The sequence below is a fragment of the Giraffa tippelskirchi genome, chromosome 9, assembly GCF_054371585.1.
Source record: "Giraffa tippelskirchi isolate mGirTip1 chromosome 9, T2T-mGirTip1v1.2.pri, whole genome shotgun sequence".
Lineage (NCBI taxonomy): Eukaryota > Metazoa > Chordata > Mammalia > Artiodactyla > Giraffidae > Giraffa > Giraffa tippelskirchi.
Window position 1 is genome coordinate 117,371,332 of NC_137283.1, and position 25,323 is coordinate 117,396,654.

Consider the following 25,323-nt stretch of genomic DNA (forward strand, 5'->3'; position numbering starts at 1 on the left):
AAAACATGTACCACCTGGTAAGAGGCAAAAAAAAGAAAGAAAGAAAGAAAAAGCAACAAGCTTAGCTTCTGTTACACTGAAGACATAGTTTTAAAAAATCAATCTAATAATAAAGAAATATCAGAGAAATCTAACTTGGTGGACATTCTAAGCGGTCTGTATTCTTTACAAGTGCCAAGGTTAGGGAAATCAAAGAAGAGATGAGGAACTGTCTGAGACTGAAGGAGGCTAAAGAAGTATATCAGTAATGCATCATGGTGGATATTCCTTTGTTACTGAAGATGTCATGGAAACAGTTGGTGAAATTCAGGGAGAAACTGGATTTGATGATCGTGATGTCTCAGTGTAATTTCCTGACTTTGATGGTTTTTTTGAGGTTATAAAGGAGAATGTCTCTGTAGGAATTACCTGCTAAAATATTTAAAAGTGATGAAGAATAATCATATTGGTAAATTTACTCTCAGTTGGCTCAGACGGAAATTTTTTTTCCTATGTGCTTGTAAATGGTCAATAGTTTAAAAATATTTCAAGCAAAAAACTTAAATGACAGGGCCAGGGGGAAATTGTATCATGTCTTTTTTAAAACTGTACTCAGAATGGGCACGATTTAACTCTGTGTTCCAGTGGTCAACACAGCAAGGCAAATAATTTTGGGAAGGAGAATGTTCTGTTATGATCAACAAATTTTGGCTTTATACTGGTAACACCTAATTAGTTACAATTCTTCCACATGATTACCTGATGACTTGGTTCCTGCTAATTTTAATCATATTCTGAAGTAATTAAGTCTGAGATAAACATTTCTCTAGCTGGTAATGCCATCACTCCTACATATCCCATCATGCCCAGTGGTTTTGTTTCTTTTTGGTTGGAAGAAAGGTGTTAAGTATGTGAACGGTACGTGTTTAGTTATGAAAAAAACTCTTAGCACTTCTACTTTTCGATAGTAAATATTTCTGATCTAAAGATACAGTGTGCCCTGGGACTTTCCTGCTGGTCTATTGGTTAAGACTCTGCCCTTGCACTGCAGGGGGCCCGGGTTCTATCCCTCATCAGGGAACTAAGATCCCACAAGCCGCAAGTATAGCAAAAAATTAAAAAATTAAAGATACTATGTGCCTTGACTTTTATAATTGGGGAACTGAATAATTGTTTGTGGATAATTATGAAGTTATAATTACATAGGGAGGATTGGTTGCACTACACAAATATTCAGCCTTTTTCATGACATGTCAAACACAGACATATCTAATTAACAATAAGAACTACATTTTATTGAATACGTATTATTTCCACATTAGCTCCAATTCTAGACCAACTCTACAAAGCAGGTATAAATTTCTGCTCTCTTTGTAGCTGAGGAAGCTGAGAGTCAGAAAGGTTAAGCCTTTCATCTAGATATGTGGATAATGTGCAATGGAGTTGGGATTAAACTGGCAGCCTCTAAGTATAAGTGGTAGTCGCTCAGTCGTGTCTAACTCTTTCCCACCCACCAGGCTCATCTGTCCATGGGATTCTCCAGGCAAGAATACTGCAGTGGGTTGTCATTCCCCTCTCTAGGGGTTTTGCCAACCCAGGGATGGAACCCAGGGCTCCCACGTTGCAGGCAGATTCTTTACCATCTGAATTACCAGGGAAGCCCAAACCAGCAGCCTGGCCGGGTCCAAAGCCCAGTCTTCTTCCACAGTATCTGTGGTTTCTGTAATCAGTTTTATTTCACACACTCAAGGGAAATTAAGCTTTAAGTCAGATCCTGAGAATAAAGCTCAGTCTCTAAAATCTTTAAGCTCGATATTCGGGATGAGATGTTGTTCTTAGTCCTCAATGTTTGTGCTCAATAAATAAGATGCTGCAAGGACCCAAGCTCATTCCTGTTTTCAGATTAGACACAGAGCTATCACATTAGTTTTTCTAGTGTGTGTGTGTGTGTGTGTGTGTGTGTGTGTGTGTTTTCCAAAGCATTTCAGAGTAGTGTGTGTGTTTTAAAACAGTTCTTCACATGAAACCTCAAATTCTAAAGGACTGCTATCTTTCTTACTGGTTACAATCCACATGTGAGGCTCTTGTCAGGTCCAGAGGCATGCAATTCATAGTGAGTAGTATTTCTGCTCTAACTGAGAATATGGAACTCCCATGAGAATCACACAGCACTTGTTTTGTCAGGCGAACCTGTGTTCCAAGTAATCCTGTGCTGTGGACTCTTATTCTACCCTAGGAGTTATGGAGATAGTTGTCACCTTGGGTTTGGACTTAGACAAACTCCAATTTTAGCTCTAATCTGTATTTAAGGAATAACATAAGCATGCATACATATTGTCATCACTCTCATTCAGGGAAAAAAATAATAAAGGAAAGGAAAAATAAACAGAAAGGAGATTTGAGGTGGTTGGCTCTGATTCTGGCCCTGAATGTTTTTATAAGGCAATGGCACCCCACTCCAGTACTCTTGCCTGGAAAATCTCGTGGACGGAAGGAGCCTGGTAGGCTACAGTCCCTGGGGTTGCTAAGAGTCGGACACGACTGAGCGACTTCACTTTCACTTTTCACTTTCATGCCTTGGAGAAGGAAATGGCAACCCACTCCAATGTTCTTGCCTGGAGAATCCCAGGGACGGGGGAGCCTGGTGGGCTGCCGTCTATGGGGTCACACAGGGTCAGACATGACTAAAGCGACTTAGCAGCAGCAGCAGCAGTTATTTGTTTCTTCACCTATAAAAATGCCAGTGATAATAATGTTTACCTTTTAGGACTTGAACAATGGTGGCAGGAGGAGGTGAGCCAAACCTCTGCCCCCTGCACAGTAAAAAATGCAGCTATAACTTTATAGTTAACCCTGCATATATACATGGTTCTGCATCCACGGATTTAACCAACTTCAAATAGTATAGTACTGTAGTATTTATTATTGGAACAAATCCGTGCATAAGTGAACCTGAGCAGTTCAAACCCTTGTTGTTCAAAGGTCAACTATACTTAATGCATAGGGTAGTTCTTAGAGTTCAATGGGTTAGTACCTATAAGCTATTTGTAGCAATGCTTGGCTCATGAGACTTCCTAGGTTGCACTAGAAGTGAAGAACCTGCCAGCCAATGCAGGAGATGTAAGAGATCTGGGATTTACTCTCTGTGTTTGGAAGATCCCCTGGAGGAGGAATGGCAATCCATTCCACTATTCTTGCCTGGAGAACCTCATGGACAGAGGAGCCTGGCAGGCCATGGTCCATGGAGCTGCAAAGAGTCGGACACAGCTGAAGTGACTTAGCACAGCACTTGGCTCATAGAGAAGCTTTATGAATGTTTGTTATTTTCATCATTAATATATTTAAAGGGATTGATGCACAATGGACACATCATGGACAGAGGAGCCTGGCAAGCTACAGTCCATAGCATTGCAAAGTGTTGGACATGACTGAGCAACTTGAGCACACACACAGCAGGTGCTCATAGGTGACAGTTTTCCTTTTAGTTCTTAAAAAAATTAGAATAAGTATACAGAATTTTTATTTACCTTTGCTCCAAGGATCAGTGTATATAGCTATTAGTGATCAGAGATCCACCCATGTTACTACAGATGATCAGAAGTTATACGGGGCATTTGCTTTGGGATGTTGCCAGTGGTGATGTCATGTATTGTTGATACACTGGGGAATTGCTCTTGCAAGCTATATTTGACACATGGATTGCTTTCATCTTGTTATTTTGTTTCTGTACAAATAATATTTATCCCTCAGGACAAGAAATCATCCATGTGGAATAAAGAACCCCTTCTCAAGGTAGGTGTACAATTATCTGAAATGTAAGGATTGACAAATGCTTGCTAGATTGAAAGTTCCATGGTGATTTGAGAATTTGAAACATCTTTGAGATGGTGTTGACATTTCTCTCTCTCTCTTTTTTTTTTTTTTGGTTCCCAGGATTTCCTGGTATTAATATTTGGGCCAATTCTACAGCAGAGTGATTTGAAGTCATGGTTACACATAGCGTCATTAAATTTTGGCTCTGTGAGGAACATTAGTTATCCTCTAATCTAAGGATCAGCAAACCGTGGCCCACAGGCCAAAACCAGCCTGCCACCTGTTTTCATATAGTGTGTGAGCTAAGAATAACTTTTATATTTTTTGAAGGAAAAAACAAAAACAAAGAAGACTATTTCACAAATAATATCTGACTTACAAAGCCTAAAAACATGCTATCTAACCCTTTACAAAAAATCTTTGCTGACATCCCTGTTCTAACCCAGTTCTCTCATTAAAAAAAAAAAGAAAGAAAATTGAGGCCAAAGGAAGCTGTGTGATTTTACTGAGGATAATTCAGCTCACTGGAGACAGATCCAGAGCTTGAGCCAACTCTCCTGACTTTCGGCCTTTAACTCCAGCAGCAACCCTGCTTACTCAGTTAACTCTTTTTCTCCCCAGTCTTTTACTTAACTAATAATAATTTCACTTAAAATGATAACACTAGTATTTTAAACTTATGTGATATCTCCTCTCGTAACAGTTTAAAACACCTTCATCTGGACTGAACCAATTCTGCCACTGTGAGAATTTCTTCTGGGTGATAAACTAGACCCCTTGGTAGCAACAGCAATTCTGTATTACATACGTAGGTTATTATATTTCAGGATGAATAATGTATTCAAAAGGTGAGGAATAAACATATTTAACCTGTTTATAAGAAGCAATAATATACTTAATAAAAGAATCATGTTATATCTTTAGGCTTTAATTGAATTACTAACACCCCAGACTAAACGATCCTGGAGAAGGAAATGGCAACCCACTCCAGTATTCTTGACTGAAAAATCCCATGGACAGAGGAGCCTGGCAGGCTACAGTCCATGAGGTCACAAAGAGTTGGATACGACTGGGCAACTAACACACATACACGTGTGAACACACACACAGACTAACGGATTCAAAACTTCCATGTTAACTTACAGGTTTGAGCTTTGCTGGCTAAAGATGGAGATGGTGGCAGGGGTTTCAAAGGCTATTTGAGCTATACTCAACATTTACAGTAAGTTTTCATGAAATTTTCATTTTTAATTCAAACAATGGATATTTGGAAATCATGTGAAGCATGACAGGGAAATTGTATATTCCTGGATGGATTTTCCAAGCTTGTCAATTAAAAAAAACAAAAATAAGACTTTTTGTGAGTTGAAGATAAATTTTTGGTGCATTTTTCCATAAGACAATTGGAATAAGACATACTTCAGAAAAGAATGCCGAGTAATTTATGGTTTGTCTCTTTATTTCAAGTTGTTCTAATTCTGTAGAGGAATATTTTATTTTAATATGTACATCAATTACTTCCAAAATTTTACAAAAGAACTGCTAACTTATTTAGTTTACATTACCCAGTGAGTTTCTTAGCCAATATTTTTAAGTCCAATTTTTGTGATAAAGTCTTCTACTAATTTAAAAGTAAGTCAGGAATGGACTTGCGGACACAGAGGAGGAGGGAGAGGGTGGGACCATTTGAGAGAATAGTGTTGAGATATATACACATATTTTACAAGTGTAAAATACATAGCCCAGTGGGAAGCTGCTGTATACCACAGGGAGCTCAGCTTGGTGCTCTGTGATGACCTAGAGGGTTGGGATGGGAGGGTAAGAGGGAGGCTTAAGAGGGAGGGCATATGTGTATATTTATAGTTGATTCATGTTTTTGTACAGCAGAAACTAACACAACATTGTAAAGCAATTATACTCCAATTAAAAACAAATTTTAAAAAAGTAAGTCAGGAACTTTTCTTAAAATCAAAACTCCAAACAGGATACATTATCATTACAGCTGCTTTGATCAGCACTCACTCTTTGCAAATGATGTAAATGGAATGGGGGTGTAACTGGGTGACATGAGTCAGACTCTGAATGGAGATGCCCCTTTCGACTAGCAGACAGAAGCATTTCCTGAAGTGTCTTTTTCAGGTGCTTCTAGTATAAACATTTCTCAGATCAGCTAGTAGTTCCTAAGGAGCACTTTAACTACATGGGTTTGAAAAGATTGCTCAAAAAACCGAGAAACATGCAAATTTGAGCACATAAAAAAAACACTCTTTAGATTTGATACATTTCTCAAAAGAGTGACTTGAACTGACAGTTACTTACATATTCCATATATACTTATATATATGAATATCCTTAAATACTATTAAATATAGCACAAAAATATGGTTTTTCTTAGGATTTCAGAATATCTTCAGCTGAATACATTAAAGCTATATGTTATACATATCTAATATGCTTTTTTTCTTGATTTCCAAAATTTAATGGGGGGAAAAGCAATAGGCATGACTCTCCAACTTATTATAAAAATTCAGTGAGATGCATTGAACCAGACACAATATGCTTCAACCTATACTGCACAAAAATTACAGTCAATATTATTTAGACATATGTGTTCAGAAACTGCAAAAGACATGATGAGTATGAGAGAAAATGATTACATATGTAATTGAGGAAATTTCTGGATATAGTGCATGTCTTGGTCAAACCAAATAGCTTTCCAGGTTAGAAAGCTATTTAGAGCCTGCCGCTTCAGCCACAGACTGTTTATTCCTCACATGATGCTAATCACAGTGATTGTGCCTGTCTCTGTTATGTCTGGCAAACCAAATTGTAAGAAGTCAGCTCTGGCCAGGACAGCCAGTGGAACACACATGGTAGAAAAAAATCCATTTTGCTAGGATGCCTTTTCCAGTCTCTTTATTAAGGCTCTCAAATTGCTGGAGATAAAATTAAAATTACAATGTCTGGGTATCTTTTCATATTTGCCAATTTTAATTTAGTGTTTGGAAAAATTAAAGCAAATGATTATTTTTGTATTGTTGAAACACATTTTTCTTTTTTATTGTTTCTTCCCCTTTGGCATCGCATTTTTGGCTAATTATACTACCCAGAGAGATGGAATACATCTCAAGGAGCTGCTGGGTTGATGCTTCTAAAATTACACTTGGCATGATAAGCATGATTTCCTATGAGACCTGCCACACAGGCTTTGCCCAGAGGAGAAAGTGTGGATCTTCAGGGCATACTGGTATCTGTAGAGTTGGAATCAAATGTCTAACTAGTGTTCGAGTCTCAGGTCCTTCTTTCAGAATAATCTTTCATCCCCACTTTTCTCCTGTCAATAGTCTCATTTAAGGAATGATCTCTTCTGAGTTCTGGACAAGTTCTTACTGAGTTGGAAGTTTCCTTACATCGAAGCCCACTTTACAGCTATAAAAGCCAAGGCAAAATGTCTCATTTCTCTGAAGCCGATCTGTGGGGAAAACTGCAATTCAGCATCAACCACCAAGGCCTAAAATATGCCTTCTGGGTGTCGTTCTTCCTGAAGTTGTTGCAACCTAAGGATGCTTCAGAGGGACAAGCATGTTCACTCAGAACTGAATGCTTAATTTTATTTATTTAAGAACACAATTTTTTAATCAAATGAACATTCTAGAAATGACTAACAACTCAACCAAGTCCAAATAGATCTTAATCCTTTAAGAGTGATTCTCTTCTGATTGATAGCATTCTTGAGTTATTGCCTTAACATTAGAGATCAATACAGCTGTACAGTCATTTAGAGCCTTTATAACAGATAACATGTCTTATTTCCAAAATAGTTTCATGAAGATTTCTTTAACTTCAGTTATGTGATTTTTTGGTACTGAGAGACTAAACATTTAAATCTTAATGTCTCTATACATCTTACAGTTACAGGCAATATTGCCACAATGAAAACAGTCTTCTGTGGGCTTCCCTAGTTTTCTCATTGATTTTCTAACCAGTATGATACTGTGATTATATATTACTTAGTGTTTCTCTTTATTATTCCCCTGGATATTAATTGTGCTATTTTAAAGCCTTTAATTCTATGGCGTGAAACTTAATCCCATGGCAGAGCCCTTGCCTATGTGTCACATTGTCACAGTATAGTCCTTAGTGTAAGTCTAGGGGGGTAAGGGCTTTTATTTAGGAAAATAACTACATGCTGAATTCATCATAAGTTAGAAAAGCAGATCCTCTTTCATTTATTGAACAGACCACACATGTTTCCATAAGATGTAGTGCCATGTGGCCAAGGCTCTGTGTGAACAACTCTCTATTGTAAATCGGTAGGAGAATAACTGTGAACTTCTTTTCTAACCAAGAAAATTCAGAAGTGGCACGTTGTAACTCAATTTGCAATATTTTCCCCAATATTTTCTTAAAGCTTCATGTATGGAAAGTGTCTTTGTTTTCACTCCATTTTGCATTTTGCCAAGAAAAAGTGACAAAACAGTACTTATCATCTTCCTTCAAAACATATGGCATGTGCCCACGGAATATTAAATGATCTTTTACAATGACAACAAATGTTGTGATATTTCATCTGAAACTCCCAGAATGTAAGGTTTCTTGAAGCAAGCAGGAAAAGCAAAAAGATGGTTCAGGGGGATTGGTTCACTGGTAGAGATGGTGAGGAAAACATATGCTACTTGAAGTCTGAAGGAGTGCTGTGTATAGATGCATGTATAAGCCAGGGTGGGAGAAAACACGAGTTGAAATAGCACATCTTAAGCAAGCTTCTGTAGCCAGTCCAGTGTCTTCTGCTTTAAAAGAGATACAAAATTAGAGTCTACACAATGAGGTTGTCTTTTTTCCTATTACCTCTCACTGTAGGCAGAACAATTTTCCAGCCATCCCAGGTTACAGAGAAGAAGGCTTCCCACCCTTCCTCTTTCTCTCATAAACTTTTAGCGAACAATAGAGGAGCCCTTTATTTGATCCAGAATCTGGGCAAGTGTGGCCTTTGCTTCCTGTCTCCTTTGGCTCCACCTGCCACTGTATGAGTGTTTCTGCTCTGCTCCCACCCCCAGGTGATAAGCACACCTCTTTCCTGTCCTGGTTTGCTTTCTAGGGGCAGCTCTGCAGTTCCAGGCCTCCCTTCCCCTACTCTTAGGGCTCAGCAGTATTTTCCATCTTAGTTGTTCTGATCTACTCAGCAGACCCAAACTCTTTCTTCACTGGATAGTCCCAAGGTCTGGATTATGAGGATGAGGTAATGCCAGTGGAAGTACATCTGATTTTAGCCACAGGTTAAGCTGGAGTCTCTTGCTACATTTTTTACCACAGTAAAACTGCAGTGTTCCATTTGCAGTAACATGGATGTGCCCAGAGATGATCTATTATGGACCTAGAGAGTGAAGTAAGTCAGAGACAAATGCCACATGATATCACTTCTATGTAGAATCTAAAAAAATGATAAAAATGAACTTATTTTTAAAACAGAAACAAACCCACAGACATAAAAAACAAACTTATTTGTTTCCAAAGAGAAAATGGTAAGATGAATAAATTAGGAGTTTGGGATTAACAGAATCACACCTCTAAACTGTATCTAAAATAGATGAACAAAAAGGGCCTACCGTATAGCACAGGAAAATATATTCAGTATCTTATAATAACCAATAATGGAAAAGAATCTAAAAAAGTATGTATATCTGAATCCATTTGCTGTACACCAGAAACTAACAACACTGTAAAAAAATACTTCAATAATAATAATAATAAAAAGATTAAAAAGCCCCATACACTCTATACTGTAACAGGAGTGACTTTTTACACACCCAAATCTAATAATGTCAATTTATTTTCTTCAGTGTTTAACATTGCTTATTAAATAATGTCTAAATGCCTCAGGTTAGAGAAGCAAACCTTTAGTGATCTCTACCTACCTGCCCAGTCTCATTGACTTGCCTCTTCTAAATAAATTCTGCACTTAAGAAACAAACAAAAAAACCTCAACTGTAATGTTGATTCCTATCTGTTCATATTCGGGGTCCATCTTTTAGGTGGCTTAGAATTCTGAAGGAAAAGCACATTACTATTTACTACTCCTTAATAGCCCAACCTTCACCATTACGATGAAATGTTATTTGGTATTATATTCATACTGAGCTCCTCAAGAATAGCTGCTGTAAATAACTGATCCCTGAGAACAAGTTTGTTTTTTTTTTTTTTAAACAGGACACTTCTTCCATACTAATGTTTATATAAATACTAAAGAAAGGCCAAATATAATTTTATTTAAAAAAAACCTCTAATTTTAAGTGTATTTTAACATTGTACTCTTAATTCAGCTAACTCTCACCTCCTGCTCTTCCATTGAAACATATCTTGGGAAGTTTATAATGTTAAATGAGAGATAGGAGGAAAATAGTTTAGTGTTATATTAATATAACATTATCAGTTAATAGATTTGTACTAATTTCATTAATTTCTGTGGCAATTGGTATTTCACAGAGAGATCAGGCATCAATATCTTCATTGCTAAGCAAATTACTTCAAAAGAAAAAGGCATTTCTTTATTCATCAAATATATATGGAGAAACTACCATGTGCTAGGTGTTGTTCTGGATTTTGTGGTTATGTCAGCGAAAATATAGACACAATCTAGGGACTTTTGTCCCTAAGGAAACTCACTTTCTAGTGGTAGGGAAAAGGTAAGAGAAAATAAACGTAATAAAGAAGCATTTATAATATTGTGGGAGGTGAAAAGTATTTATCTTATTGGGGGAGGGAAAATAAATACAACAGAGTAAGGATGATGGGGGCAGTGTGGAGGTGGGAGCTTCAGTTTAGGTAGGTGGGTAGTAGGTTTCACTGAGATGATGCTATTTGAGCAAAGACTATGAAGAGATGAGGAAGCCATGTGGATATTATGAGGAAGAATGTTCCAAGTAGAGACTACAGTCCTTAAACAAAGGCTCTGAGGGACCACGTGTATAGAAAGAAAGGAAAAATGAAGACAAGGAGGAAGGATGGTGAGGAGGGTACGTGACCAATAGAGAGCTGAGGTAGCGGGTTTTCATGCCTTGTAGGCATTGTGAGAATTTTGACCTTTTCTCTGAGAGACTAGAAAGCCATTGGAAGATTTACTGGAGGAGGAATATATGACTTAAGGTTTAATAGGATCTTTCTGGCTGCTGTGTTGAGAAACTAAACTTTTGGGAGACGAGGGCAAGGAAGCAGATTTGTTTGAAGGTCCTTGTAATGATGAGGTGAGAAATAACGGTGTAATCACCTCCATCAGGTGACATTGGTGGAGGTAGAAAAGTGGTTGGATTCCTGATATATATTGAAGTGTTGAGCCAAAAGGGTCTACTGTTGATTGGATATACAGTGTGAGAGAGACAAGTCAAGGGCGGCTCATTAGATGGTTGTACTTACTGAGATGGGAGAAGTGGTAGGCAAAACAGATCGGGAAGGGATAAGATCAGAAATTTAGTTTAATTAGATCTTAAATGTGGAATATTCATAGGAATCTAAGAGAAGTTGTTGAATACAGGGTTGCACACATGAGTTTGAAGTTCAGGGGAGAAGTCTCGACTGTAGATACACATTTGGAAGTTGTCAATATAGAGATGATATTTAAAGACTGACTGTATTCTCTGATAGAACACTCTCAGTGCCTATAAAAAGGAGACTTTCCAAAGTCCTGTGAATGCTGAACTTTTCTTCTCAGCCAAGTTTGAGAGTCCATAAAGGCTGGCATTTTGAAAAGGAAGCATTGAATGACGAACAATTTTCCTGCTGAAAAGTGACATCAAAAGGAAAAAAAAAAATTCCCTTCAATATCATGTACCTCACCTCTGCAATTAAAGTGGAAAGGATTCAGAGAATCCAAAATTAATTTAGAGAATTCAGAGTCAGGCAGGTACCAGCTTCCATGTACTGAAGCTCCCTTAATTCTTTGCAACTCTCTCCTATTTTTGTGACCATGCCCTGGACTGACTTGCAGCTAAGATCAGGGGTCTTGCAAGTTCAGTGGTTTATTTTTTTTTTTTAGAGGAAAAAATAACTCTTTTACCTATTAGTCAAAACTGATCAACTTTTATAAGGCATTTATTTACTGTACAAAGGGGTTATTTGATGCTATACTATAGGTCTGAAAGAGTTAGTTCATTCCTCCAAAGAGCCTAATGCAATCCTAAGGAATTTCCACATTGGGAGAGTCTGGCTCAAAATAACCATCTACACAAGATGTTCTGAGTCAGAAAACTATTTAAAGAAGAGTGTGCTAAACAGTAATTCCAATAAATGCTGGGAAATCTTTTGCTGTTAAACATACAACAATAGAAAAGGTGAATTAACTATCTTTAGACTACATAGTGGGATGAATGCAGGGAGGGACAAAATCACAGTTTCTGCCTTTCAGCTCTGTGGCCAGGTCCTTGGTGACATGCCTCAAATGTCCAGAACTGAATGACACTTGTTCTGACATTGTCAAGCTGACTTCCCTGTGATTTACTTCCTTGGCACAGAATCATGTAAAAAATTATACTTCTGGCAGAGTAGCCACCATCAGGAGCCTTAGAAATACTCTTTGAATGTTCAGTGCCCATCAAAAGAGAATGCCAATTAAAAAAATGCAATTAAAAAAAACAGAACAGGATTTTGCTGAGCTTAATCTTAATATGGGCTTCCCCGATGGCTCAGAAGGTAAAGAATCTGCCTGCAATGCAGGAGACACAGGAGATGAGGGTTCAGTCCCTGGGTCAGGAAGATCCCCTGGAGGAGGAAACAGCAACCCTCTCCAGTATCCTTGCCAGAAAAATCCCATGGACAGAGGAGCCTTGGCAGGCTAAAGTCCAAGGGTCACAGAATCGGACAGGACTGAGTGACTAAGCACAATCTTAATTTTTCTTGGAGAAACTGTCCTGAAAACAGTCGTGAAAATATGAAAATATTACAGTGACTGCCTTCTTGCACAGGATTTGAAACTGCCAGAGAGATGAATATTAAACTTGTACTTGGTAGCTGGTCTGGGCCAAAGATCAAAGGTCAAAGATCAACAGCTTGAAAGATGATGAATAGCTTGATTCACTGTGTAAGGCGGAAAAACCCAGTCTATGCTTTCAAGGACACTCCTGTAATCAAGCAGGACCCCGGACAGGCTTTCCCCCGTATCCTCTGCTTTAGCTCTTCTCCGAAGTACCTAGATAATAACATATGATGCACATTTCTACATTGCTCTGCAAATGTAAAAAACAACAACAAAAAAACCCCCAAACCTCCCCCTCTTCAACAAAAGGAAGATATTGACTACTTGAAGACCATGAGCACACATCCCCAGGCCTCTTGGAGCCTAAGGACTGATAATATTAACCCCTGTGACACCATCCTACTACCTACCATCAGCCAATCTGAGAGTTGTGCACAAGCTGTATCACAGACCCTGTGGCCACCCCGCCCCGCCCCCGCCCCGCTCCCCACCCAGACACTTCGGGGAACTCAGGCTTTTTCAGGTCTCCTCTCGTGGCCTTACAATAAACCTTTCTCTGTTCCAGACTCCGAGGTTTCAGTTTGTTTGGCCTCACTGTGCCTAGGGCACAGGAACTTGTCTTAACACCCTGGATTCCCTCCTCTTTCCGTCCAGACTATAACCTGTTTCTCTTCCCTGCTTCTGTTGAGCACCAGCTCCCCATGCGGGTTTGATCTGAGCTGGGAGGGAGAATGGAGGTCTTGGGAGATGGGAACCAAGAGAGCACTGGGCATGAATTCTGGCAACAGATTGCTCCTTCCTACTCAGCGTTGAGCCACGCACATGTGCACTATTTAGTGCGCATCACTGGTGAGCTGGGGATCTGTTCCTTCAGAGAGCACAATCTGGGAACAACTTTCCTCATTTACATAGAGGAGAGGAGAGGGAATACTAATGATGTCTGTCTGTGGGCTCCATTTCCATCTTAATTGTCCACGCTTTCATCAGGTAGGAAGACGGAGGGAAGAGGGGAAAGTGCCAGGTCAAGGGACTTTCTGAGGTTCCTTCCTTCCAGCTCATAGGACTCTGATTTAAGAGGATTGCAACTGATTTTAGTTAGACTCACTTCATCATTAGTTAAACTGACTTGCTGGTCTGGAGGTGGGCACCCTAGTGTTTAGGATCCCGCGTTAAAACTTAAGGAAACTGTTATTAATGTTCGTGAACCTGTATTTTCCAAACTAACAACCCGTGAGGCATTGTACAGGAGCAGAAGACACCGATTTCATAGTCCCGTTTCTCAAAAACTGTACCAGTACCTGGATGGATTTGATTACCTTTGCCTTAATGGGCTATGCAGGTGCCCCCTCGGGTTCTTTGGGGGTAATGTTAGGACTAGAACAGCTTTTGGAAACTGCTACCAAGTGAATAAAGGCCTGATATGATATCCAAAAAGGACTCATTTGCTCTCTCCAGACCTCACATAAGTTTGTTAAATTGGGAAAGCTCAGCAGGTGGTGTGTCTGAAATTTTTTTTTTCTTCTTTCTTTTGCACTTGATTCTGGCTGCTCTTGCCAAGGCATGATGCTTTGAAACTGACACAAAGACACAAAGACACACTGAAGCTGCTTGGTCAAATCTCCTGTCTCAAAACAGAGGGCTGCCTCTCTTCAAGAGGAAAACAGCAGCCCTCGGGATTCAGTAATTGCTTTCTCAGTAGTCTTGCCTCCCTTCCCTGGAGGAGATTTTAGTTAAATGGCCCTGAGGTTTGTGCCTCCAGCTACTGAAGAACCCTTACCTACTTGTCATACAAATGGGACCCTCCCTGAGGAAAAACATGAACTATTCTTCTAATTAAAGATTGAATGCTATTTGCACTTGCCTCTCTGTAGAAAGAGAATACACACCAGTCTTCCCATAGTGAGTATTTACTCACATTCCTGTCTGTATCCCCTTCCCTCTCTGTGAGCCCAGGCCAAGGTCACCTTCCTTGTCTTTCACCTGGATCAACTGACAGCTCAATCTCACCACTAGCTTTGGGCTGGTTGGAGGGGACTCCTGCAAACAAACCTCACTTGGGCTATGAATGCTTCTGGCTGTTCATCCTTTCCCATCAGGGTCTTGCCTTTTGCTCACTCCTTTCAATCTGCATTTATCTGATTCCCCTTCCCCTTCCCCAGGCTGCCCCTGGTATAAGACATCTATGACTCTCCGTGCACGTAGTTCATTACCTGCCTCCACACTATGGGGCATGTTAGTCCAACATTCAAATGAAAATTAAAATTATCCTTTTTTAAAGAATCTTTTATTAATATAGAGAAGGCTCTTCCAACTTATTTAATTCTGTTTCATCAGTGCACTCGTCATATCTGATGTCCTTTGCAGCCAAGAACTCTGTCTGCCTCCTGTTCTTCTGAATCCTAGAGGTCCCTTATCCATGTACCTTTCACGATGCTGCTGTGGGAGACTGGGAGGGACTTGGGGCTGATGACTTTACCTCTTACCTTTCTCCCCGGGTCCCTCTGCAAATACAAACTGTCACTTGCCATGAGCACTTGCTACCTACCTCTACAAGGATGAAATCATGTGCTGCTGCAGCTGCTGACCTTCAACAATCCCTGAAAGGAGTTCAGGGTGGAGATCAGGAGTGAGGCACTCTGTGCTCTGGAAAGCTGGCAGAACAGGTGTTCTTCAGATAGTTAGATATTTTCAGGAGCTGATATTATGAGCCCAATACTTGCATCTCCTCATTATCTAGAAAAGCACTTAATCCCTTCATGGTAACAACAGCTCCTGGTGGCTAGCAGAATACTTGCAAAGGTAAGTGCATACATATATCTATGGTTGGGGCTTCCAAGGTGGTGCTGGCTGTAGAGAATCCACCTGGGAATGTAGGAGACTTAAGAGATGCAGTTCAGTCCCTGGGTCAGGAAGATCCCCTGGAGGAGGGCATGGCAACCCACTCCAGTATTCTTGTCTGGAGAATCCCATGGACAGAGGAGCCTGACGGGCTATGGTCCATGGGGTCACAAAGAGTTGGACACAATGGAAGTGACTTCACATGCACACGCACATATGCTTATGACTGATTCATGTTGATATAAGGCAGAAACCAACACAATATTGTAACACAATTATCCTCCAATTAAAAATAAATAAATTTTAAGAAAGATAAGCGCTTGATTGTGTGAACTCTTCTTTCACCAAAATCACATATATATTAAACTTGCCCATCCCCCAACAAGATTGCCGAGAGAAATATCAATAACCTCAGATATGCAGATGACATCACCCTTACGGCAGAAAGTGAAGAACTAAAGAGCCTCTTGATGAAAGTGAAAGAGGAGAGTGAAAAAGTTGGCTTAAAACTCAACATCCAGAAAACTAAGATCATGGCATCTGGTCCCATCACTTCATGGCAAATAGATGGGGAAACAGTGCAAACAGTGTCAGACTTTATATTTTTGGGCTCCAAAATCACTGCAGATGGTGATTGCAGCCATGAAATTAAAAGACGCTTACTCCTTGGAAGGAAAGTTATGACCAAGCTAGATAGCATATTAAAAAGTAGAGACATTACTTTGCCAAAAAAGTCCGTCTAGTCAAGGCTATGGTTTTTCTAGTGGTCATGTATGGATGTGAGAGTTGGACTGTGAAGAAAGCTGAGTGCCGAAGAATTGCTTTGGAACTGTGGTGTTGGAGAAGACTATTGAGAGTCCCTTGGACTGTAAGAAGATCTAACCGGTCCATCCTAAAGGAGATCAGTCCTGGGTGTTCATTGGAAGGACTGATGTTGAAGCTGAAACTCCAATACTTCGACCACCTCATGTGAAGAGTTGACTCATTGGAAAAGACCCTGATGCTGGGAAGGATTGGGGTCAGGAGAAGAAGCGAACGACAGAGGATGAGATGGCTGGATGGCATCACCGACTCAATGGACATGAGTTTGGGTAAACTCCGGGAGTTGGTGATGGACAGGGAGGCCTGGTGTGCTGTGATTCATGGGGTAGCAAAGAGTCAGACGCGACTGAGCGACTGAACTGAAATGAACTGAACTGACCCCCCAACACTTTTGGAACAGTTTCCCAGAACTATCTGAGGTACTGTTTCCCGGGCTGCAGTCCTCATTCTGCCCCCAATAAAACTTAACTTTCAACTCTCACATTGTGCATTATTTGTAAGTCAACAACTCACAGTTCAAGACCTGGCAAGAAAGTTTTCCTGACTAGATGAGAACACAGATCATCTTTCCTTGTGCCTTGGGTATTTAATCAGAGGATCTAGGAGAGGCTTCAGGGGAGAAGATGGGACTCAGACAAGGGATTCTTCAACTGACTGAGCACTAGGTGAGAGAAGACTCGATGTATTAATTCCCTAACCTGCTCTCGTCCAGTTCTGCTCAGTCACTAAACACGCCACTGGGGACTGTCATTGGTGCTGGAGTCAGGGATTGGAATGGAAGAGGGGGGGAGGCTGGGAAACCCAGAGAGATTGGAGGAGAGAGGGATTTGCGGAGGCGGCCACTCAGTGTATGGAAGGTGAGTTTGTACCCTCGGGAGCTACTTGCTGGTGAGCGCTCACAGATGTGAGGCCCTGCCCTCACTCCTTTCAACAAAGTTCTGTGAGATTATCCCCACCTTTCTGGTTCTGTGTTCCCTGCAAACAAAGACCCATAATTTCTCTAAGCTAGGACAGATCTGGGATATACACGACTGCTGAAAACTGTCTCCTTTGGGGAGATTCTGGCATTCTCCAAGTATTAACAGTCTGAGGTTTTCTGAGCCAGGGAACTTTCTTGATTCAATACTTGCCAATGGGTGGTCCCTCAGAGCTCTTCCCACCTGGACCCACTGGGTTTCAGCAGATGCTAAGGATGGGGCTGAAAGAAAGGACAATGCGTTTTGACTATTATCTTTAGTTTGAACTTTTCATGGGAAAGGGAAAGCACTCATTGATTAGTAAACCTTGAAGTTACATATACTCTTGGTTTTGCACTCATTTAGTAGAAGTATTTACTTAAAAAAGCAACCCCCACCCAGGTTACTACATTATTCAGGATCGCAAGAACTCATTTCATGTTTATAATTGTTAAATTAAAAAAAATTGAATGAACCTTTCAAAATGAGTAATTTTTTATTTGAATTCTACGTCCTTATGTATTATGTAACAATTAGTAATGATGTGATGGATAATTTTCTTTGGAACAGTTCCTGATTCCATTACTCAACTACTCGATCGACCAGTAATTATGAATCATATCTTTAATTAGCTGCTGCTCTTCAGAAACATATGAAAGCCAAGGGCATAAAGTAATTGGCATAAAAGTTTTCCTAATTAATTTATCTGTCCGTGTAAGTAACCGGGGCTGGAGTCTGGGGATCATTTATAACTCTGGGAAGGCCAGCCCTAAAACTCACTGTCGAAGGAGATTTATATTTGTGAATTATAAAAAGACAACAAGCCACAAAATTGCATTAGCCCCCAACTCTAACAATACAGCCCCTAACGTGCCGTTCAGAGATGAGCAAAAAGTTCATATTGATCCAATTCATTTTCATCATATCCTCCAGTGAATCTTTCAAATCTCTCTTGCCTTTTCCTCATTCAACATTGTAACAGTAATCAAGCACATTAAGCAATTCATTAAACAAGAGCCCCGCTGACCACAGGGAGTACTGCAGCTAACATTCATTAGGCAGCCAATAACTTTATTTAAGTAGCAAAGGGCTTGGGAGTAAAAACTAGCTCCTTTGTCTCTCTATACGGAAATGCACATTTCAGCAAGGACCAAGGCACACACCCTCTGGCTCACAAGGTGCTTTCAAATGAGGCTATGTCTCTGCATAAAGCAAAATTTGGGTAGGGTTGAGGTGTCCCGGAGATCTTCTTTCCTTGCCAGAAAGGCAGTCCAAGACTTAGCTCACTGCTGAGCATGGCTGTGGAAGATTTATGTCAAGTCTGGAAACACAGTGTTCAAATGTTGATATTGGGGTGTCCGATTTTCAGATCTGACTTTAAAAATGCTAAATGACGGTTGTACGGCTTCAGAGAACCCTGGCTGGCTTTGTGTGGTAATAAAAGTGATGGATGCCTTTTCTCCCTTGACAACAGAAAGAGAACTGAAATAACAAAAGCAAGGAGCACAGATTATTTCTTCAGACCGTAATTAGAGGCATCCTAGAAAAGTCCTACATGTCCTTCTAGGGTTGGACATGAGAAAGATGGAGGTAACAAAAAGTTGCACCAAGACTGTACTTTTCAGAGAAAGCAGCTTGCTAATATCCCTTGAGGTTTGGGTTTCTTGCACTGCTGTTCTTGAGCTTTTTCCTTTATCCAGGGAACTTTTTCTTTATGGAGAACGCTGTTACGTAGGTTAAGTCTTCATAAATAACACTATCCATGGTTAGAAGAAACTATTTTCAGAAAGGATTTTTTTTTTCCTTGAAGGGACAAAAGGGAGTCCCTTTTCAGGTGGTATCATTTTATTACCTGAAGAGTCTCTAGAGGAAACACATAAGAGTTGCATTTTAACACTTTCTCTCCTCCTACATCTGAATAGTGGGCTACGTGTCAGGATTAACCTTCATTTGATGAGTTTTCCTCTTAATTCACAAAGTGTGATTTTCTTCTAAATCTTGAGTCTCCTGGGTAAGGTTTTGGCATCCTTCTTTCTAGCTTATACCTATTGATTAAGCAACTTACAGTGTACCATCAGTAAATAAAAGAATACTGTGCTGGTTTTAGACTCTCCTCTACAGTACAGCTAATAAAAGCAGGTGCTGTAGCAGGGTTGATGGATGATATTTCCCCCCTGTCTGCCAGGCTGGAGATCTGAGTTCAGAATGGGGTTCAAGACATGTTTGGGTCATTTCTAAGATCATTCTCTGAGTTTTGAGAAGAGGAATTATATGTGAGGCATGAAGCAGAGTGAAGACAAGGGAGGTCTTTAAGACTGAGACTCAGAGCTAGGTGAGAATATCCCACGTGAGCGATGCTTCCAATGAACACTAAGGACTTAAAATCGTCACCTTCAGAGAAAGTGTTTTAAAACATGATTAACAAATGCAAGTTTTACACCCTCAAGGGTTTACAACAAAGTCAATTTTTTATACTTAAAACAGCCACTCAGTTACATCGGAATTGTACTTTTGCATCATAACAATTATATACAGAATAGGTTTCAAAATGGAACAAATTGTTGTACCTTCTCTGTTATAGCACCAGTGCTGCCATGTTCAGGCTGCAGCTGAGGGCAAAGAAAAAGAAGGAAAAGAAATCATTGTAGTGCATCAAAGGCAGCGTTGCTGAGAACATAGAAATCAGTGAAATGTGGCTTTGCCCTGAGATTTAATTCACCCTTAACCACGGATTGTGTGTGAATTCGTTTTTAATGTCATTATGTTGAAGACAGTCATATTCCCTCTCTGGGTGATTCCATGGTGGTATGTTACTTTCTTGTCTTAACATTGGGAAATATTGTAGATAACCATTCAGGAGTCCTACTTAATAAAATTGCATAGGGATAGTCAAAATTTATTTTAAAAGAATTATTTTAAAAAAAACAGTCTTTGGGGACATTTAGCCTTCGTGTGTGTGTGTGTGTGTGTGTGTGTGTGTGTGTGTGTGTACTGCTTAACATTAGAAAAGGCTAACATGGCTTGAATGCACAAAAAGCATCATAAGGCGTTACCAGGCACTGTGGTAGCAGCTTTGTATGCTGTATTTCATTTAATCCTCTCAGTAATATGGCAAAGCAAGTATTACTACTTTTTTTTTCTATTTTAAAATTAATGAATCTGGGGATTAGAGAGTTTTTATAGTTTACTCAAGATCCAGCTGTGGCTGGAGCTGGCTAGTATTAGACTGAGAGACACAGACTCTAAAAAAGAGAGGGGATATATGTGTATATTCAGTGACTTCATGGTGGTAACTTGAAATTGATCATGATGGGTGCATTTACACCAGGATAATGGGCAAACTTCCAAATCAGGACCCCTTACAGCCCTAAAATCTGTTATTAAATATTCATAAGCACACCACTTCCAAGATCATCATGTAGACAGTAAATGGTAAGGTCAGAATTTGAAGCAATTTTTCTGGGCCTTATTATTTTTAGGTTGGAATTCAACTTTATTTTGAATTGTATTTATTTTTAAAAATTAATTTTATTGGAGTATAGTTGCTTTACAATGTTGTGTTAATTTCTATTGTACAACAAAGTGGATCAGCTATATATCCCCTCTTATTTTAAAGTCTGTGTCTGTCTGGGGAGACCAAATCCAAAGCTGGGTAATGGGTACATGGAAGTTCATTTTATCATTATCTCTGTTTCTGTGTTTGTTTGAAACTTTCTATAATACAAAGTAAGCAAATCCACAGAGCAAGAGTTTGGTGCTAATAAGTGAAGTGATGTAGTTCAGTCGTGTCTGACTCTTTGCAACCCCGTAGACTGTAGCCTACCAGGCTCCTACGTCCATAGGATTCTCCAGGCAAGAATACTTGAGTGGGTTGCCATTTCCTTCTCCAGGTGCTAATAAGACTGAACTACAAAACCTAGGTCAAACTATGCCAAAGCACATCTAAGTTTATGGATATTAAAACAGGTAATGGAATTTTAATGGAGGCAGAAGTGAAATGGTTAAACTTGAGAGATCTGACTGTATAGCAAATAAATAAAACAGAAATATAGGACCAAAAAGGGGAAGTTTCAATATGTTATTTATGTCCAATGGATGAAATTTATATACAAGGCAATTTAAGGGACATCTCTTTTTTTCTTATAAGGTATCAGTCCGGACTATTACAAGTGCTTTCTTAAAAACCTTCTTAATTTTCAAATTCAGCTTTCTCACAAAAAAAGAAAGACAGTGAATTAGATATGTTAATGCCTTTTTCCCCCTAAACATCGAGTGTTTATACAACATCTTTTATAGCTTTCTAAAGACCACTGCATGAAAACATGGTTAGCCACTCTTTGGCATCCAAATACACATCTTTTAAAATGTGAGATTTTTAATAGTATTAATCAGTCATTACATTGAATAATAAAATGTTAAAATCAGCTTTTAAAGTAAATTCTTAGGTAAGTTTGAAATCGTTCTCCCTAATAATGATCTTTTTCATTATTGACGAACCTTTACTCTCCTCTTGAGCCTCTTGATGAAAGTGAAAGAGGAGAGTGAAAAAGTTGGCTTCAAGCTCAACATTCAGAAAACTAAGATCATGGCATCTGGTCCCATCACTTCATGGCAAATAGATGGGGAAACAGAGCAAACAGTGTCAGACTTTATTTTTTGGGCTCCAAAATCACTGCAGATGGTGATTGCAGCCATGAAATTAAAAGACGCTTACTCCTTGGAAGGAAAGTTATGACCAACCTAGATAGCATATTAAAAAGTAGAGACATTACTTTGCCAACAAAGGTCTGTCTAGTCAAGGCTATGGTTTTTCCAGTAGTCACATACGGATGTGAGAGTTAAACTGTGAAGAAAGCTGAGCGCTGAAGAATTGATGCTTTTGAACTGTGGTGTTGGAGAAGACTATTGAGAGTCCCTTGGACTGCAAGAAGATCTAACCAGTCCATCCTAAAAGAGATTGGTCCCAGGTGTTCATTGGAAGGGCTGATGTTGAAGCTGAAACTCCAATACTTTGATAACCTCATGCGAAGAGTTGACTCATTGGAAAAGACCTTGATGCTGGGAAGGATTGGGGGCAGGAGGAGAAGAGGATGACAGAGGTTGAGATGGCTAGATGGCATCATCGACTCAATGGACATGAGTTTGGGTAAACTCCGGGAGTTGGTGATGGACAAGGAGGCCTGGTGTGCTGTGATTCATGGGGTTGCAAAGAGTTGGACACGACTGAGTGACTGAACTGAACTGATCTATATGCAATCCTTGATAGAATATTTCTTTTGAACTCAAACCAATCTCATCTTAACTTGAAGCCAAAATGTTCCTCAGACTTTGACAGCCCTGCATTGGAGGTGAGCTAGGGGTTAGAGGCCCAATCACTTTTTTCTCAGCTTTGGCACTGACTTGTCTTGGTCTCGGTCTCATACAAACACAAGTGCTTAGATGACTAAAATTAATTAAAAGAAGGTCTTAATTTTCAGTGCAACACTGTCAGTCCGCTTCAGAGGCTCATATTTCTTTTCCAAAGCTTTTGCTTTGCTTTTCTCCACGAGGCAGACAATGCTCTTTCCCTTCAGAGCATGTGCCCGTTGATGCTGCTGCCACAGTTTCAAAGAAGATGTTTCCTACTTCTTTAACTTTTGAAAGCATGCAGTCCCACTTCTGTCATTCATAAAGTCTCAGAGAAAGAAAAAAAGTCATTTGCCCTAAGTTTGCAAACATTATGGCTTTCCTTTAAGAGCTGCCTCTTATTTGGTGCCTTCTCTAAACCAGGTGGCTCAGTGGTAAAAAATCCGCCTGCCAATGCAAGGAAATGCAGGAGATGCCAGTTCGATTCCTGGGTCAGAGAGATCCCCTGGAGAAGGAAATGGCAACCTGCTCCAGTATTCTAGTCTGGGAAATCTGATGGAAAGAGGAGCCTGGTGGGCTACAGTCCACGGGGTCACAAAGAGTCGGATACGACTGAGCGACTAAGCACAAGCACTGGATCAGATACTCTGATGGATGCTTTAAGAACATTAACATATAGTTTTCAGTTGTTTTGTCCCTTCTTACCATAAAGAACTGGAGATTAGGGAGACAAAGATGAAAAATCTTGTCCAGCCAAGATTACAGAAGTCATAAATATTGCAGGCAGAATTTGAACTCAGTTTACCCTGACTAGCCTGGACTGCTTCTTGTTATATACATTAGCTAACCAATTGTTTCTCATTTAGTACCCTTTAACAACTGTTTTCAGCTCCATGCTTGCTAAGTTACTATGAATTACATCAGAATAGCAACATTTATCTAAAATGAGTCAGAAAAATCTGCTTTCTTCATAGGGATCATTATTCTATAGTGTTCTTCAAAGAGCAAATTTCTCTCACCACAGCACTCAGTTAATTATCATTAGGGTAGCTTAGTTGTTGAGTTATTGTGTTTCAACCCAGGCAATAAAATAAGAACCTCACAGCAGTCTCCACCTTCAAGGTGTTGATAGGAGCAAGCGCAATGTGATACAATCCCTCTACAATGCTAACTTCCCAAGATTAGCTCTCAATTTTTATTTCTGCTTTGTACTTTAAAAGAATCATTTGAAGACAAAGTGAATGTCAGTGGAAAATATAATTGTTACATGAAGACTTAAGGCAAATGAAAAACCTTTATTCTGGCTACCTGGACAGGTGAGATTGTCTGTATTGAGAATGAGAACGGGAGGAGCAATGGCCTCTGTGGATAGTGGAGTGTGGAAAGGCAGAGAACAAATATGTATTTATGAGGCTAGAGAGCAACGACAGCCGTCTAACTGGAATGAGAGCTCAGAAATGACACTGAACAAATCAGATGGCTTCAAAGGAGAATCAAGGAGCTAGAGGGAGATTTTAAACCAGGAGCTAGTTAATTTTTTTAGTCATTTGAAACTGTTCTTGGATAAAAGAATAAAAATGGGGACATCACTAAGAATAGGAACAGAGGGATAGATACCCAATGAAGGAGAAACTCTGGTTTAGAAGTAAGGGTTCAGTAGGCAGTGTGATGTTTGGAGACACTTGTAGAAGAAGTAGCAGAATTTGGGGACCGCACAGCTGTTGGTTAAAAAGAGACATGTGTACGATCATTGGGTTTGTGTGATGGTTGATGATTCTAAGACTGAGTTAAAGAGTGCAGTGAAGAAGAACTATGAGAAAAACCAAACTTCAGTCTGTCTGCTCCTAAGTTAGACAGACAAGGAGACTTTCATTCTCTATATGAAAGACAAGAGAAGATAGAACCTTGAAAAGCTAGGTGAACTTTGGAAGGTGAATCTAGAAGATAGAAGTGCAAATCATCAAAAGTAAAGCCCCTCTGATTGGTTTATAGCATGCTTTGAGTTAAGATGAACTCTCTATCTACAACATCTCATGAGCGGCTGTTATGCCAACATGTTTGTCTCATACTAGAGAACAGCCGGACATGACTGAGCGACTGAACAACAACAAATAGAACAGAAAATGTTTTGCATTCTTTCTTTCAATGAGATTTGGGATTAAAGACCAATCCAACTGTCCAAATAGAATAGCTATGGTGATTTTTTAAAATTAGTGGTAGTGAGAAAATATGATGAAAAAACATCTGGAATAAAACACGTTCCACTGATTAGATATATTCCCTTGACTGCCATATGCACAGAAATACATGAATTACATGTGTATATAAAGCTGTGAATATATCTTGGCATATCTCCTGAAAGAGATGCCAAGTTTTATATATCCATCTATACATAAGCACATATAGATAGATACATATATATATATACATACGGGGTTGTGTTATGTGCTGCTAAAGTGTTTGTTTAGTCCATTAGACACTAACAAGCTATTCAATAAGTAAAAGCAAAAGATGATGCCAACTGAACCTTATGTGTCTGCCATGCATGTGCAGACCTCAGGGCAGGGAGATAGACTCCTATTTAGTACCAAGCTGTGTACCCTA